The 19,519-nt window shown below is 38.5% G+C and overlaps 1 long non-coding RNA gene across 1 annotated transcript; it reads left to right on the top strand.

Annotated features, from left to right (window-relative positions):
• The first annotated feature begins 13,443 nt into the window (after window positions 1-13,443).
• Window positions 13,444-13,850, top strand: LOC119898556. The gene is made up of 2 exons (XR_005443594.1): window positions 13,444-13,620; window positions 13,716-13,850. It is a non-coding gene; the product is annotated as an uncharacterized LOC119898556 (long non-coding RNA).
• The last annotated feature ends 5,669 nt before the right edge of the window (window positions 13,851-19,519 follow it).

The raw sequence follows: 19,519 nt of genomic DNA, 5'->3' as shown, positions 1-19,519 counted from the left end.
ACTACAGACTTGTACCTAACCCATCAAAATTACTTTGTTCCTTTTATATCTGTAATCTTTGAGTGTATGTCTAACTACCAAGGTTGGCAAAGAAGCCCAAACTCACTTCTACGTTATGAACAAGAAAATGTGACAAAAATGTGATCTACTGTAAATGATTTGATGGGTGCCAACACAAAATGCATTTAACATCTCTAGCAGCTGCTCTTTTCTCACCCAAAAAAGTCAGTTATAGTTTGTTAATTAGCATTGTCTTTGAGTGTTTAGTGACATCCTGTTCTTTTTCTCAGGTGGGACTGACTTACTGGTAACATCTTGACATGAAACACGACTTGTTATCAGAACAGTGTCCCAGGGCTCACTCATACTTGTTCTTTCCATTTTGTTTTCTATGCATCAGCTTCTCACCTCATTGCTCTATGTTAATGTTGATATGCACTCAGTTATTCATCTGAACTCGCATCATTTCATGCTTCTGAGCAGCAGCAATGACAAAACACTTTCAGAGTTAATCCTAGGAGCTACTTATAATTCTATGTATGATTGAGTATAGATAACCTCCACTATAACCAACCAGTGTCAAAGCCAAACAGATTTCTCAAAATGTGCCCACATGGAAACTTCAGATTGAAGTAAACAGATGTTTGTGTGTCAACCGTCTGTTGAAATTTGCTAAAGCATTTTTTTGAGCTTGTTGTGATTTCTACAGTGATGTGAAACATACAGGAATCAGTCTCTGATATGATAGATGATAATACTAATTGTTTGAAAGCTCTTGCTTTGGAAAAAACAGGTATGTGCCCAAGGCTACAAGGTTGAATTAAATAGTTATTGATGCCACATTTGTTGAAAAACTACAGTATTACAGTTTTTTTTTCAATTGTTTACGCGCAATTTCAAAATATAATCACAATTATCCAAACACCACAGTCAATTTGCATAATTCCTAGATTGTTTGCAAATTGACACACTTCTGTCAAAACATACACATATGTGAAAATGCTATTAGTTTTCATTTAACCAACACAGTCCACAATGATCAGACACTATTGCAGCCAATTTCACAGTGCTGTGATAAATAAAAAACACATTTGTAAAAAAACTAATTTTAGGAAATAGCATGTGCTAGATTTTTGGCCAGACATTGTTATGTAAGGGATAATTTAGATGAAAAAATAAATAACATAGTGACAAACCCACAACATTCTTCATGATTAGTTTGAGATACAGGGAGAATGTACACAAATAGACCTACTATAAACTTACCAAGCACTGCACAACACTGATGCTGCAGACTGAATATTTCAAGTATTTATTTCAATACTTACAGTATTTCTTACCATAATCAGTTACAGTAATCAACCAACAATGAAATCAATGAAACAAATAAAATCTGTAGACAAATAATTACTGCATGAAGTACAAACACTTTGACTCTGAAGAAAAACTACTGTAAAAGCAGCAAGAGTACTGTAACTATTCATCATATCGCCGTCTGGCTGGATCAGGCCATAAGATTTCATCCACATCACAGGCTATGTCTTCATTGGCAAGGCACCGTTGGAAGAATTGCCTCGTGTGACGAATCCACAAAAAAACCTCTTCTATTGCATTCAGGAAGGGGGAGTATGGGGGAAGGTATAAGACTTCAAATTCAGGGTGCTCATGGAACCAATTCTGGACCAGAGCAGCCCGATGGAATGAGACATTGTCCCAAACAACAATGTACATGTACGCATCTGGTCCACTTGGTTTAATGCTGTGACAGTCTCATGCAATCTGTCAAGAAATGCAAGTATTAGATTCGCATTATAGGGTCCCAGATTTGCATGGTGGTGGAGGACCCCATTTTGTGTAATAGCAGCGCAAAGGGTGATGTTACCCCCTCGCTGCCCTGGCACATTGGTGATTGCCCTGTGTCCAATTACATTTCTCCCTCTTCTTCTTGTTTTCGCAAGGTTAAATCCAGCCTCATCGATATATTTAAATTCATGTTGAATTTCTGCAGCATCCATTTGCAAGACTCTCAATACAGTAAAAGACAATAGGATGCTATTCAATATCTATTGCACAGTATTTTTTTGTGCCAGAACATTACGAGCAGTGCACAATACCACACCATAGTAAGATGAACAATACATACCTCCACATACTCATTGCACAGATGTTTCACTCTCTCTGAATTTCTGTCAAATGATACCTAATACAGTTGCTTCATGTATATTTGATTTTTCTTGAGGATTCGACCTAATGTTGACAGAGAGACTCGTTATTATTGAAAATATGGTGTTACGTTCTCCCTGTTGCATTCCCCCCCTCCTGCTGGTCATGGTGTGCAATTCTAGATGATGGTGACTCGTGTCTTTTTTTTTCCCCTCAGGTTGGGTGTGGGAGAAACAGATAAGAGGGGGTTGGGCGCTTGGCTTTGTCTCTGGTCCACCTTCCAGCCATGGCAGCAGCACACCTCTGAGACGTCGACTAATTTGTATTTCTTTGATTATTGTTCTTTTCTTATATTTCTGATGGGACTGGTAGTTTATTTTTCGCGGCTTTATTTCTGTTTGTTTAGTTAGGGATTGGTTTAGGGTAGAGGGGAAGCCTCCAGATCTTATAGCCCTTTGTGGGCTGGTCTGGAGGACTTCCCTTTCTTTTGTTTGTTTTGGCCAGCCCATCAGATTTGTTGTTTTGTTTGAGTTAAATGACCCTATCTTGTAACGAGCTTTGGTGGGGGTCGTAACATATGCTCATCATTGAGGATATTGGCTCGGATTTCTCACAGCCTGATACAATTATTGGTCAAAACCATGTTCACAATGGCGGCCTCTTGTGCATAAGTGAACATAAGGCCCCTTCCACCTTGGTGTCCTCGACCCTCAATCCTATGTAAAAAAATTTATAAAAAAATGTCACAGTAAACAATATTGATGATAAGTACAGCAAGCTTCAGTTTCAATGTACTGTGTGGTTAGCTTACCTGTTTTCTCGATGAAATGTCAGAATTACTGACAACAGTATTTCTGCTGAGATTTGGTTGAACTCTTTGTCCAGCTTCCATCAGTGTCAGTCCATGGTTGATAACATGGTCAATAAGTGTTGCACGGATTCTTGAGTTAAATTTGGTCCTCGTCTTCTTTGTTCAGGTTCTATCGACTCTTCAAGTCCTTCTCTACCTCTACCTGAGTCTCTTCCTCTATCTCCTTCTTCTCCTCTCCCTGTACCTGAGCCTCGTCCTCTACCTCCTTCTCCTCTTCCTCTACCTGGGCCTCTTCCTCTATCTCCTTCTTCTCCTCTTCCTCTACCTGGGCCTCCTCCTCTACCTCCTTCATCTCCTCTTTGAGCTCCCCCTCTCATTCTCACTCTTCTTCTTCTTCTTCTTCTTCTAGCTCCTTCCATTTTTATTGAAGACAGGTGAACTCACCTGCTGTCTTTTATAGCACACCTGAGTGCTGCGTTTTCAAATTAGCACATGTGTGCTTCCACACCGGGTGAATGTGATTATCCAATTCGTTCATTAGTGTGGTCATTGGCAATCCGGGATTTTGTAATAACAAGGAAGTAACCTCACAATCCTTATCTACGGTGGCCCTGAGAGGCCAACGCACTTCAATTTAAGAAAAAACATTCAAATTCATTACAACACAATACATTAAGACAACACAACACATTTAGACAACACAACGAAAGTGTTTCCAGGGGACCCTTTTAAGTGATGCACACAGCATGGTGTTTTGGTTGAACCTGTAACCTGAAGTACATAATGCCTTGAAATGACACACTCCAGGACAGTAGGGGGCGGTGTGAACCTAAACAAGGTGGTTGGATCTGGCATAAAACCCAGAGAAGAAGAATAATCTTGTTTTGGTTGTGGTCCAATTGTTTTGCAGCGCAGTTCAGAACAGTTCAAAAACACAACTCCTGCTGGCCGGTCAGTACACGGCCACGGCCGCAACTGTGGGGTTTTCTGTCAATTTTTAGCATAGAAAAGAATATACTGTGACTAGATCATACTGTAAGAATACTGTAACATGTTGAATGAATTTGAATTTGAAGATGAATTTACATGCATTACGATTTTTTTTTGCCAAAAAGTGCGAATAATTCAATTGACGTGATCTTTTTAGATTTGGCTTAACTAATCTGGCAGCCTCTGCCATAGTAAGACCTTGGTTCACCACATGATCAACGATGATAACCCGGACTTCATTAGAGACTACAGTTCTGACTCCCTCTCTTTGACGACCACCCATTCGACAGGACCTGTCTGACCTCTCTGTTGGGGCCTATGCCCACCCCTCTGATGGATCCCTTGTCCACCAGCTCTTCCTCTTCCTTACTGTCTATTGTGCTCCATACTGAAAGAAATTGCCAGTGTTTACACACTGCCTTTAAATGGGAGACCAGTTGTGGTTACAAGATGAAATCAATTATGAGTATTCATGTGTTAGATAAGGTTAAATGTAATTTAGATGTTCATACAAACACAAATTTTATATAGCTGACAAACCAATTTAAAATCTATAGGTTTACCAAACGGTTCAGTGATTAACCAGTAAGATTAGTTGGATTAAGTGTTGGTCAAATTTATTTATGCAAATCAGAAGAGAAGCATATCAAAAGTATCATGAGCATTGCATTGTGAAAGACAGTTACTTCATATGAAAGGTATATCTTTGATGACACAGTGATTAGGTGTGGTGAAAAAGTTACTGTGTAATTTTGTGTGTTGTACTTCAATTGAACATGTGATTACATGTTTGAAAATATAGCTTTTTCACATACTTGCGATAATAGTACCAAAGTGATAAAAAAAACTGTAAAGCAAAAGGCATGTCTTATCCAAAAAAGTTTCAACATTTTGGGAAATACACTTATTTGCTTTCTTGTCAAGAGTTAAGCTGAGAAGATCAATATCACTGTAATGTTTGTACGGTAAATATCAGTCTACCGCAAGCAACCGGTTAGCTAAGATAAGGACAAAGCCTGAAAGCAGTATCAAAACATCATCAAAAACCAGACAATCATTCAGGTGTCAAAGTTACAAATACTTAGGTGTCCACATTGACAACATTCTTTGCTGGAAAACAAAAATTGGTAACCTGTGTTGAGACTGCAGCAGAGACTCCACTTTCTAAGGCGATTGGGGCTGTCAGATGATCTAAAGTTCTATCAGGTCATCTTTGAGATCATCATTAGATACAAAATAACAATACAAGGTGCTTCAAACAACCCTTATTATTTTGAAGGTTGTTGGTCTCACTGTGGTGTTTCTGTGAGTCACCGGGAATGCTGCAGGCTATTGATCATCCACTGAATATTTAATCTATATATGAATAAATAATGCAATTTTGAAGTCTGAGCTTTGGAGATCTGAAAAAAATCAAAATTTATGAGCAGTAAGAAAGCTTAGGGAAGTGTGTGTGTGTGTGTGTGTGTGTGGCTTACTGGTTGTCACATGCTTTTCTCAGTGGTATGAGCTCTAAGATGATCTGAAAGCTTGAAAGAGAGAAGGAGGGAGATAGCTGTGACTTCTGTATTCTATATAAACATGACTGCTCCCTTAAGACATATTTCATGATAGAATTAATTAAATCTAGTTGCCTGTGGCTTGATTATTTTGATGTTAATTTTGTTATTTTTGAGCTGCTAATGGCAGTAATTATGATAATTAATGATAATTAATTTTTACTCCTTCTGGTCTCTGGAAATGTTAGCACCAATCCAGGTCCAGAATTGTTTCCTGAAAGTCTACATCAGCTTTCAACCCCCTTAGAATTTAGGAACAGACATGGGCTTGGCTTTCTTCACATAAATGCTAGAAGTCTTGTACCCAAATTAGACATATTTAAAACTTGGTTCATGATTTCTAAACCTGATGTTGTAATAGCGTCTGAAACTTGGTTAAAACCTTCTGTCTCTGATAATGTTTTATTTATTGACAGTTATAGGATTTTTAGATCTGACCATAAAGGTAGGGCTGGAGGTGTTGCAGTTTATATTTCTGATGAACTTCAGTGCTCTGTTCGGCTTTCTAAATCAATTTCCAAGCAATTTGAACTTCTGGCTGTGGAAATAAAAATGCAAATGTTCCACTTATTGTCATCGGTTGTTATAGGCCCCCTTCTGCCATTAATGATAGCATCACTAGTCTGACAGAGGTGTTATCAAATTTTCATTCATCTGAATTGATCTTGTTAGGTGACTTGAACTGGGATTGGATGACTGAGAAATCTGAGAAAATAAAGAGGGTTTGTGATTCTATAAATCTAACACGGCTTATAAATCTCCACCTGAAGGGGGCACTTACAGCCTGTGGATACCCTAAATGGACCTTTGTGAAAACAGCCACAAGATCCAAGAAGAACAAAACTACAGGGGAGGAGGAAAAGAAGGTCAAACGCAACAACATTGTGATTCCATACGTGTCTGGAGTATCAGAGAAACAAACACAACATCCCTGTGTTTTTTAAACCCAAGAACACACTAAGACAGATGCTGGTACACCCCAAAGACCGCACACCCAAACACAAGAAAAGCAATCTAGTGTATGCGGTCCAATGCAGTGAGGAATGCACAGACCTGTATATTGGGGAGACTAAACAACCACTACACAAACGCATGGCTGAACACAGAAGGGCCAACTCCTCAGGTCAAGACTCTGCAGTCTACTTACATCTGAAGGACAGAGGACACTTGTTTGAGGACCACCAGGTGCACATTTTAGACAGAGAAGATGGATGGTTTGAAAGAGGTGTCAAGGAAGCCATCTACACCAGGGTCGAGAAGCCGTCATTGAACAGAGGAGGGGGTCTACGCCACCACTTATCCCCCACTTACAATGCTGTCCTTTCATCACTTCCCAGGAAACTCAACAAACGTAACCTATTGGCCTCATGTGAAGATACCAACGATGGTTGTTCAGTCTTGGCCTTGGGTAGTCCTAACGACTGTAACGACTGTCGTTACAGCAACCACGAACACTAACGAACCAGCAGTATCGACAATCCTGGCAAACGACCCCACTGAGGCTAAATAGAGTTTCCCTGCCAGTCAGAACTGAAGAAGTCCTTTGAAGTTGCCCTTGACTTTAACCTTCGTTTGATTACTATGACCTGGATGACTGAGAATCTTCATAGACAACTTATAAATATAAATCGTGCTACCAGGATAAATCCTTCACAGCCAGGTAAAGATACACTCATTGATGTTATTTTAACAAATGCAGCACATAAATATGTTGCTGTTGGGGTTTTACCAAGTGACATGAGTGATCATTGTACTATTGCATGTGTTAGGAGTACAAAATTACTCAAATCCAAAGGTCGGACTGTTCTCAGACGTTGTTTCAGGCACTTCTCGGAGCAAGCTTTCCTTCAAGATCTATCCAGAGTGAAATAGTATCAAATAGAATTGATTCCTACCATTGAGGATGCTGTAGCTTTTTTTCAGCAACATTTCTTAAAGCCCCCATTAGGAAGTTCAGGATAAAAAACAGAGACAACCCTTGGTTTTCGAAAGACATAGTTGACCTAATCCATGCCAGAAATAATCAATGGTCAATAGCTAGAAAAACTCAGAGTGCTAAAGATTGGCGTCTTTTTAGAACTCTTAGAAATCAGTGTACAGCTCTCATTAGAAAATCTAAAGCTGAATACTATTTGGCGCAAACGTCAATTAGTTTGCATGACCATTCTAAATTTTGGAAAACTATTAGAGCACTACAGAATAACATAAGTTAACAGCTTCCCTCACCAGCTGAAAATAGGAAGTGCTGTTATAAGAGTTTAAAAGTTATTGATGACATAAAAGCGGCGATTGATAAAAAGTTATTCTGTATGGCTGTGTTCATTGACCTTACAAAGGCATTTGTAACAGTAGACCATTTCATGTTAATCAAAACCTTGTTGAATATTGGTGTTGGGCATAGAGCTGTAAATTGGTTTCACAGTTTTCTCTCTGAACGGACGCAAATTGTAAGGCATGGGGATGTAACATCTGACCCTGTTATCCTAAAAAAGGTGTGTCCCACAAGGATCAGTTCTGGGTCCTTTGCTTTTTATCATCTATATAAACAATGTCTGCAGTAAGTTTAAACACTCACAGTATCATTTGTATGCGGATGATACAATTATGTATTCTTGTGCCCCTACACCTGAGCTTGCCTGTGCAAATTTGCAGTTAGACTTTGCCTCATTACAATCTGCCCTGTTTGATTTGAAGATTCTTTTAAATACAAAAAAGACAAAGGCGATGATATTTGCACCTATAAATATTAAAGTTAACACATTGAAAGATGATGCCATTGAACTTGTTGATACTTATAAATACTTGGGTATCTGACTGGACAAAGGTTTTACCTTTAAAAACATATTGAAGCTCTTGCTACAAAACTTAAATTTACTCTGGCATTCTTATATAGATTAAAATCTTGCTTTTTAGGACTACACGGAAAAACCTGGATTATTCTTGTCTCAGATAGATTATGGTGATATCATCTATCCATTTGCATGTCCAACTACTCTGTCAAAGCTTGACCCTCTTTATCATGCGGCTCTCGGGTTCATCACAAATGCTGGCTATCAGACACATCACTTCATCTGATACAGTATGGTAAATTGGCCATCACTCAAACTGTGCAGCATGCTACAATGGTACATTTTTATTTATAAAGCTATTTTAGGTCTTTTGCCTTCTTATATCTGTTTAAGATTTGTTGATATGCAAAGTATATATCATTTAAGACAGAGGAGACAAGAGGAGTCTGTCTTACTATGGCTATCCAACGAAGGTTAAAGTCAAGGGCAACTGGACTTGGTTGAAGATACTGGAAGACGTTTCGTCCCTCATCCAAAGGACTTCTTCAGTTTAGAACTGAAGAGGTAGGTAGATCTCTACATTTAGTCCTTATTTCGTTTGTTTAGATATTTTAAACTCTTTTTCTATGTAAATATTTTGTAAACTTTGTGTAAATCTGTATTGTATTTTAATTTACGTAATGTATTGTTTTTCAACTTATGGCTGAAACATTGTGTTTTATTTGTGCTATACAGGACTCCCTTGTAAAAGAGACTGTGTCTCAATGGGACATTTCCTGTTTAAATAAAGGTTTACATATATAATGGGGTAGTGAAAGTGATTTTAGTAGTGTGCTATGGATGACTCTGTATGTGCGCCTGTGGGCCATGTCTGAATATGCATACAAGTATTAACTTCACTTATGCTCAGTATCATCTTTTTTTCTTTAACTCTCTGTAGCCACAGACATGAAAAACGTTGTATCTCAAAACGCCACAGATTGTTAGTCTGTGTAATGCTGCAGAAAGAGGGACTCTTGCTCAGCAGATGTGGGCTTTGTGGAATGACTCAGACAAGCAGTCAGCGGGAAGACAGATAATTAGTTTAATGATATCAGTAAATAACATGGCATTAAACCGAGCACATTGCAAAATTATTTAAGCACAAATACTCTTAAAGGTTTTTATCCTTGATAATTACAAATTACGAGTGGCTTCCCATTGCTCAAATAATTTCCAGAATATAAAACAGGTGGTCAATAGATAAAGAGAACCAAGGTAATAAAGGCAGCCAGACACGTGTGATTGTCCTAAAAAGAACAAGAGTGAAGGAATCATAGCAGCGATTATAAGAAAATCTGGATTAGTTTGTGATTGGTGCTGTTCTCAACACCCAAAATACTTTTAATCTTTTGCTCACGTATACATGTGCATGTTAGCTGAAACAGACCTTAGAGTATTTCTCATCATGAAATGCATGTCATCCATAACTATCTGCATATTTACAGCAAAAACAAAATCATCTTCTACAGTAAAACCCACCTATGCTTTCGAAAGAAGAAATAAAAGGTTGGAGTCATGGCTGAAGTCACAACAAAGAGGACTTGAGACTTGACTACACTTTTAGCACAAGCAAATATGAACAGCAGCTATGCTGTGCATGTCTTTCCATTTTTCAAAATATGATAAAACCTTTTATGGACATACATTTGTGGAAACAGTCTTTCTTATGGGCTGACAAATTCCATGGTTGTCTACATCCTGAAACCTAAAACCTATGAACATTGATATAACATCCTTTTGTAACACTGAATGTTACAAAAGAGAACCCATCGTGCTATACAGAGACTTTTTTTTCTTCATGTAATTTAACACCTGTTGAGTCATCAGCAGCTCATGCACACACACATGTGGAATGAACACAGTGCTGTGTTCATTCCACATTATAGAAAGAAGGGGGACTAGCTAGAGTTAGCTGTCTCTCATGGGCCCTATGTTTATGGCACTATGTAACAGCAGCAGGTAGTCACTTCAGCGCTGCCCACGTGGGCCTGATTTAAATCATGACACAAAGTTAGGTAGGAGTGCTCAAATCCCAGATGATGCAAATAAACGACTAATAACACCGCTTCCCAAACTGTATGCAACAACAGAACAGTAATGTATGTATTAATAAAACACATGTCAAAACAACACCAAGGGTATACACACTAATTAAAATACATTTTAATTTCAGGTCATCATTTATGACTGCTGGTAAAACCACAGAGTAATTACACCTAATGAGACACCATCAGGAAAGCCTAGCTGTGGATATGGAGAAAATTGTCTATCTCAGTTTATGTAATTTTAAATTGCAACATCAGTATGTACTATATTGTTATATAGTGTATGTATAGATAGTCTGTTTCTGGCTAATTCATTGACTTTTTAAATATACGTTTATTGCAATACATTCATGATTCAGTACAACCATAAAATGCCAAATATATTTGCAATTATTATTTTTTTTCTTTATGCAACTGGTGATATAAACAGAAAGCAAGTAAAAAAGTATAATTGCTTCATCCATATATACACATGAATACTGTACATATATATCTGTGTATGACCAATAATGTACATTCATACATTCACACATTAACTTGACTCACGGGCAAAAAGGACTAGTAGTTGAAAAAATCCACTGGCCATGCATGTTTTTTACAGGCCAAAATAATAAATTGCCTGTTTTTTGTCACAAATACTTAGTAGACATAATTTATACATTGAGATAATATATTATTAAATTGAATATAAACTTAAAGAAAAGGCCAGTGTGTCTTTTATTTTCACTTACTTCATCCATGCGAAGTCAGAAAGTGGCCTTGCCTTGGCATTTACAGTCCTAAACAATTCATCTTCAAGCTTGTCTGCTCTGCTCTGACTACATATCGCTACATAATAGCTATGTAATTAGCCTAATGGTAGCTAACGGAATCTAGCAGCTTGGTGAAAACAATCAATCTAATTCGAGTATGAGCAATCAAGGAATCAATCACTAAGATTTCCAGACCTACCACTCCAATGTACTGGCCGCTAATAATAATAATTTCTGTGCATTGTTGTAGTGTAAAAGGAAGGTCTAGATTCAGAGTGGCAACCTGGGCCTAGAAGCCTCCTCAAAATACCAACAGCCTCCTCTGGATGGTTTCCTGCCATTGCTACTACCCACATCATGCCACTGCCCAATATTTAGATGTGTCACGCATGCGCCATTTTACCAGATAGCAACCTCCACTTATTGTCCTAACTTTCAAAATAAAATCAGGGCCAAAGCAATAAAACATGGTTTTGTGTACGATTCATGTGCCTTGTAGAGACATATTGTGTATCTAAGCAACCATATGCACAATTAATCATGTGCTCACAGATTTAGGAACAATATATATTTCCCTAAACCTATGGGAAGAGATATTTATAGCATGTCACATTAAATTTTTGTTCTTCACCTACTTAGATTTCATTCATTTTATTTCTTTGTTTGCTTATTCAAATGAAACCTACAATACTTTGCTTTATGATCTACAGTATACAATTATTTGCTGACCTGTGAAATACAATAAACTCGTACAGGAATGCATGTATTTTGACCAGGGATATTTTACATATGACACGCAGCTTTAGTGCCTTCCTGCGCACTGAAATTATTTTACATCCACACACTCAGATACACACAAGCCTGTCCCTCGCTGTGTGTGAAGGTGGTGGAATGTGAACATTTTCAACGTGTATGTGCTCGTTCTTAGTGTGTGTGTGCCTGTATTTCAATGTTATTACCCTCATGAGCCTTTCATATTTTTGAAAGGGAAGGACCGACATTTTCATTAACTGAGTGACCCTCTTCTGCAGACATGGTTTTTTTAGTCTATCTGAGAAGCCAACTTAACACATTGAACGAAGGCCTGCAAGGCAAAGACGTCTTTGTGAGACACAACTAGGCTGCTTCAGTGTTACCCACTTCCCCACATTGTCGGACCTGAAGGCTGCTTTCCCAGATGCCTGGGAAAAAAGTTCTTTCTACAAAAAGTTCTTTCTACAAAAAAGTTAACTATTGGTCAGTGATCACATCTCTTCTGACACAATTCAGTCAACGCTTTCAAGACTTTTGACCATTGAAAAAGACATCAAGCTCTTTACAACTCTCTTCTCGATTGACGTGGCAGAAGTGGGTGAAAGTGTGCCATTGGAGGTGATCGAAATGCAATGCAATTATGCTCTGCAGAGTCAACATCAGCTTCTCCCGCTGCCTGAGTTTTACTGGGTTTCATAAAAGGCCAGGTTTCCTCTGTTGCGACGCCATGCAACACAAACGATGAGTCTTTTCGGCTCCACCTACTGTACTGTACATTGCTGAGCAAACCTTTTCCCTGATGACTCTGAACAAAAGACGATAAGACGAGAAACAAGTTAACCTATCTGTATGACATTCTTCGTATCTCAACAACAAGACATATTTCTGACGTGCCAGTTATTCTTCTGTCCAAGGTGCAACATCAACTGAGTGACCTGCTGTTCCCATAATTGACGAGCTAAAAATGCATGACACAGTTACTTTATGTGAGTATAAGACCTTCTCTATATGTATATTCTGTCTTCCCTGGGGATATTTATTCTACGATTTACGACAGTTATATGCACTATTTTTCAAGCTGTTTGAGATGCCTAAAAATCTGTATATCATTTGGGAAAAACACGATAGCTGTCCAGGAAGAAAATCATCCCGCCTTTATTGTCTTTATCGTTGTTAAACCATAACACAACAAATGTTGAGGATGACTAATTTTAACTCCTGCAACCTAAATAAAGACTATTTTTAAATTATATACCATAGATTTGGGTTGTGTGCATGTGTGTCTAATCCTCCTCTAAGATGTGTACCATGAGTATGTCTATATGTTAGTAAATGATTTTGTTAATATGAATGCTCATAAATGAAATCACGACCTCATGACTAATCCACTTAAACTTAAATGTTTTTTATATTCTGTCCATAATAGTAATTTTTGGGGGGTTTTTTGGAGTGGGGGCCAGAAAGGCAGCTCTGGGATGAAGAGCTTGTGCAGTGAAAGAGTGTGTGTGTGTGTGTGTGTGTGTGTGTGTGTGTGTGTGTGTGTGTGTTTTGTCATGAATACCTCCTCTGGCTCCGTGGGCTCACGCACCTGTTGGCAATCAGCTCATCACTCCTCACCTGACCATACACACCTGCCTGTCATCAGCTCACCTTCCTGCAGTATATCTTCTCCAGTTCTCCAGTCATTTGTCGCCAGATAGTTGTTCACCCATAGCGGTAGCTATACTCTGGCTCAAGATTAATCTTATTCTAGAACTTCATATTTCTGCCTCTCCGTGTCTTTGAAGCTAACTTGTTTTTCTTTGCCCCAGGACCTCATCGCCAGCCACGCAACCGCCTCTCCTGTCCGCCTCACCAACCCTTGGCACCCGCCGTTTTGCCTTGCCACCGCCACTTTCCCCAACTCCCGTGTGAAACTGACAATAAAGTCCACCTTGCCCGCAACACCTGTCTGTGTCCTGCGCTTGTGTTCCCAGTCCCTGGTTTCCGCAACAAATATCTTATTTCCTATAGCCTACTTGTCACTCAAGTATTGCAGTTTTGATTGGCAACATTCACCTATAATCAGATAAGTGAGTAAATGTAAGAGGAAGCAGATTTGCATTAGCTAGGTAGCTAACTTAATGCTACATTTCTTTCACAATGTATGTCCATGGGAAAACAATATTTCTAGGGCCACTGTGCATCAGGTGACGGACGGAGAAGTTGTAAATTCCACGGTTCAGCTACTCTGTTAAATAGGCTTTAAAGCTTGTTTCACACAGGAATGCTTCAAAGGCATTTTTGTTCTCCAATAGATTTTGGACAACTCTTAGTTGACGCACACCAGGGCTGTATTCAGCCCGACAGAAAGATATATGGAAACAAGCCCTCAAACGTATTCTCTCAATTTGTAATATTTCCTGTATCATTACCTTCCATCTTTGAACAGATCAATGGAGTTTTAGCCAGTTCCTATTTATTTGATTCAGGGCTGCGATTCTATATAGGAACTTGTTCATTTCCTCCATTAGCTCTGGTGGCGAAGAATAATGTACATAGGGTTAAATGTTTTTTTTATATTAAAAATACCCATGAAACCTGCTATGACTGAATGCCAACATTATTTTGGAACGGGACAGAAAAAGGAAATGTGTGAATGGTTTGGTTTCCAGTGACTTAAATGCCTGAAGAATAATGGTACATGACTATATTAATGCAAAAATCCTGTAAATCCAATGCTGCCATGAAGCAGTCCTACTCATTGATTTGCATCATTGCCTACAATGGCTTAATACACCTGGAGATATAAAAAAGATAGTAACTTTGGTATAAACTATACATCAATCATCTCATGGTAATCACTTATACTTAATCCAGTCTTTAACTCTGACTATGACAGAGTGAAGAAGATCAATGAATAAGCGCTAAAACAATCATTCTCCATATTCTTTTTTATATATAACACAAAGGAAAATTCTGGAATTTGGATGAATGGTGAGAGGCGACTGGCTGATTATTTTTGTTTTCCTTTCTGACAAACACGAACACTGAATATGTAAAGACAGAGAGGATTAAATCTTCCTGAGACGCTCATATGCCTCATGCACATGCAAACACACTGCACACCCACAAGTTATCTGTCTTTCTCCCCCACTCCCTCAGTACACTATTGTCTTTGCCTGAATTGTCATACTGATTAGCAACAATAGCCAAACAGCCAAAATCACTTCCCACGTTCTTATCTAATCCTTCTCAGTCATATAGATAAACAAGTAATTTGATGTTTCTGCAGACTTGTGCTGTAAATGTATCACTTTACTTTTATTCACCTTCAACAGCAGCACTGATCTATTTGATGTCAATATGCAATCCACATAAACACTGAATCACTGCAATAAAATAGATTGAAGTTTTGGCCTTCATGTTACTGTGTGAATAACTGAATAAGTTATGTTGTTATGAATATGTTGCAATACACAGCAAATTAAGTTGTCCTTCTCCCTGTGCTCCGCTGGTCTTTAGTTTTGAAATTCTTTGATCCCAGTTTTGACTTGAACAGTGTATTTCCTGAACTTTTTCCTCTGTGTGTGTGTGTGTGTGTGTGTGTGTGCACCTGTACTTTAACTTGTGTGATTGTCCTTTCAAAGTGCTGAGTACCCTCTTCAGTGATCTCAATGTTTCTGACAGGCCGTGTGGTTTTATGGCTCTCATTAATGAGAGAAAATGTATCTGCCAACTCTGGCATAAAATGACAAACCGCTGTTCAAGTGTTCACCTCGGCGTAACATATAACCACAAAATTTATGAGCAGTAAGAAAGCTTAGGGAAGTGTGTGTGTGTGTGTGTGTGTGTGTGTGTGTGTTTCAAGTGTGACATTTTAACAAAGCATACTGAAAAGTAGGTTGGATAGATGTAGAGCAGGAGGAGATGCACTGTTGATGGTCACAGTGGTGACGCTGAGACCGAGAGAATAAGACGTTTGTGACACTATAGGGGAATGTGACCTGAGACACTTTGGGTTTGATGGATTTTGATTATATGACATCATGTTCTTAAAGAAGGAGGATATGCTCTGCACACTTCATTTCGTCTCAAGGAAAGGAGGAGGCGAATGTCAAGTGTGTGTAAGTGTGTTTGTGTGTGTGTGTGTGTGTGTTAGTCTTTAATTGCTCCTCTGTCCTCCTCAGGCAATCAGACCTCTGTAAAAACTTAATGTGATCCTGAAAAAAGATACATATTGATATATTAAAGATGGAAAATGAGGGAGAGGGTAGGACTCATTTAACCAGAGGCTGCAGTTTTTACAGTCATCTTTCATAAGTAAATCAGCCTGAAAGTCTTCCCCATATGTGATCCTGGTTATTTCTCAGAATTGGAAATGATCCACAGGGCAAGTTGAAAGGGGTATTACATAATTTTCAGCAGCCACTAGCAGTTTGGTTTTTAGATTGAAACCATGTATGTGCTCCTACGCGTGCTCGAACTCATTAGCCAGCAAAATCTGCTTCACACAAAGTGCTGGAAACTGATGTAAACTCCCACTGCAACATTACAGTAATATTTTTATGAACTCTGAACTACTCAACGCTGGTTGTATGATAACGGTACATTGACTACATTCAGCTGACGTGATCCAATTTTCAATAACTATCTGTGTATCTTTCACCGGAAGCTCAGCAATGCAAGCACAGCTAAATGTATTGGATGATAACGAAACAGTTAGTGAGACTGAATAAGATAATGAGATTGTTGTCACACTTTATTATTTAACACTTAGACTACAGTAACGTTACTGTAGTGAATTGGTCTTCCACTATGGTGTTGTCCTGCGTCGTGTTGCAATATTGTTTATAATGTTACAGCAATTGAGAAGGTGGAGAAGCTGCGCACCTGAGCATGGGTAAAATGTCTATAAATCTAAATTCAATGTTACGAAGCAAACAGCGGCGGATTCATGATAATGATAGCTTGCTGTCCTTTCTTCCATCACTATAGGCTAGTATAAACAAATAGCTCCACATTTGCTTTGTGCCGTTATATCATTTCTTGCAGGCTAAAATCAACAGTTTGACATAATACTGGTGGTGCACAGGTAGTAATGTGGATCGCATTAGCTGGTGAAGTAATGTTGAAAGCCATACAACTGTATTTTGCACTGGATAACGTTAGCAACTGGTCGGCATTAGCCGGCAAGCTAACGTTATCTAACTTGAGCCAACCAAAGCACAAAATCACAATATATTTCACATGCTTTGCAGTAATGTTAGTTTGCTGGTCCAAAAGGATGAAAGCCAACTCTGTGTAGATTTTTTCGGTTTCAAAACAAAACTGAGGTTTCTCCATGACTCAGGCCTTTCTGATGTTGACACTGTTTTCACCTGAAGTCGATCTGATTCATGTTTGTCCTGATGGGCTTCAGCACATAAAACTGTTTGCCTATTTTTTATTTATATGTGGAGTTTGTGTTGGAGTGTTTGTTGTGCTGGGAGCCGGTCTCACATAGGATTAGGAAAACATGGCAAATGGGTTGTTTTTATGTGAAGTTACAATACTTCAGACACAGGCAATAAAAAAGTGATTAATTGCATTTTAAAAAACTACATATAGCCCATTTGAAGGAATGCTCCAATGTCAAATTGTAGAAATATCACTGAGATATATACAGTATAATAAAATAAAAAAGCTCTCTTGGTGTATGTTCAGAGACAGTTTCATTTTCTCTATTAAAATACTTTGTAGCTGCTCTTTTATGCATTTAACATGTAAAAAGTAGTGCAGCAGGCTTAGGAGTTCCCTTTATTGAGTTAAGTGACTAATGGTGCTTGCAACTCTATGACCTATAAAATGTAACAGATAAAATGTAACCAAATTGATTTTTTTTTAAAGGAGAGAGGAACAGCAAAGATTCCAGAGACAGGGAGCAGTGTGTGATCAGAAGGTCTCTATTGCCCCTCTGTGGATGTAAGGTGTTACTACAGTAATCAGAGCAGGATTAAGCCTGAAAGGAAGGCCTCTGCTGACCACCACACAGACCACAACACACATAAAATTCTCTGTGCATTGTATATCGTGTGGCCTTCAAGTACTCACACAGTGCAGTGCGCACAGCAAACTACACATTGGATTTAAACCCCTAGAAATCAACACGTGTACCTACTGTATACACTAGAGCACTTCCTGCTCTAATGTTTCCAGTGTATGCAATGAAAGCCTCAGTATTAGTAAATCACCACTCTAACCGGGTATTTCACTGCTGAAAGGTGGTATATTAATAAAACTATGCTGTCTATGCAGTAAAAAGCAACACTTGATCACAAGGGCGCATGAAATGTAATTTTTTAGTTTGGTGCTAGATGACCAGACAAAAAAGGGCTGCAGTATTCCCTTTTGCTCAAAAGGTAGAACACCTACAACAGCCAAAATGCACTGGGCCCGTTGCTTTCCCCAACTCTTACAAACAGCTGGTCAGAGCTATGTACTAAGCCTCATTTAAGGCTATCATATAAAATTTAGGAACATGAGAGCATGTATATCAAGCAGCAAGAACAAAAAACAGAAGTGCAAAATAAAAGAAATAAGTTAATATGTAAAGCTGATAGAATGTCAATAAAAAGAACAAACTCTTGAATTTCAAACAGATGCAAAATATATATACCTGCATTTAGAAATACTAAAATGATACTAAAACAAGCACAATTAAAAATATGTAAAGTTAAAACAGGACACTATAAAATGTTACTAAAAAAGAGGACATCTGAAAGCGATGTGATAATGAAAAAGGAAAACACTGTTAAGTGTTGGCCATCTTGTAAAAGTGAGTGGAATCTGCTGTTCCAAAGCCGAAGGGCCATAACCAACAGATGGTCACCCTTGGCTTTCAGTCAATGTAACAGCTAAAAGGTTTTGATCAGCTGATTTTAGGGGCTTGGTTGGGCTGTAAGGGGTTAAAAGTTCTTTAATGTAATCTGGAGCCAGACCACTGATGGCCTGTTGGTGTCATGATATAAAAGCATTTATGACTTTTTATTTGTCATTAAAGTTGAGCATGTGTCTTATCTCGGAGATGTTCCTTAATTGACAAACACAGGCTTGATTGGTATTTCTGGTATGCTGCTCAAAGGGTAAGTGGCATTCAAAAGTCACCCCAAGAATCTTTGCCAAAGACTTAATGTTGGCAATTAGTGGACCAAGGGAGGACTGTATAGTTTGTGATGTTCTGGGCCTAAGATCAAAATCTCTGTTCTATTTCCATTAAATTGTAGGAAGTTAGCCATCCAGTCCTTGGCATTGGATGAAAAGCAATGCCATTTGGTTAGATTGTTCAGTTCACATGAGAAGTATAACTGTCGATCATCAGCGTAATAGTAAATTGACATGTTATATTGTCAAATGAAATATTCAAGGGGCGACATGTACAGTGATAATAAGATTGGTCCCAGAACTGACCCTCGGGGCAGTCCACAAGTGATGCTAGCTGCTGTTTTCCAGGTAAGAGGAGAACCACTCCTGTGATTCCTGCCCATTTCCTCTGTCCCTCAATCCGTATATTCTGTTTCCTGAGTCTGCAGCAAGTAATAAGTAATTTGTCACACAAAGACTGTTTCCATACTGTGTAGCATTCGAAACCCACTCT

Source organism: Micropterus salmoides, unplaced genomic scaffold (genome assembly GCF_014851395.1).
Source record: "Micropterus salmoides isolate LMB-PRFRI ecotype aquatic unplaced genomic scaffold, ASM1485139v1 Ms_hic_scaffold_12, whole genome shotgun sequence".
Taxonomy (NCBI): domain Eukaryota; kingdom Metazoa; phylum Chordata; class Actinopteri; order Centrarchiformes; family Centrarchidae; genus Micropterus; species Micropterus salmoides.
The sequence above is the reverse complement of the archived record's forward strand: the minus strand, read 5'-3'. Positions and strand labels throughout refer to the sequence as shown.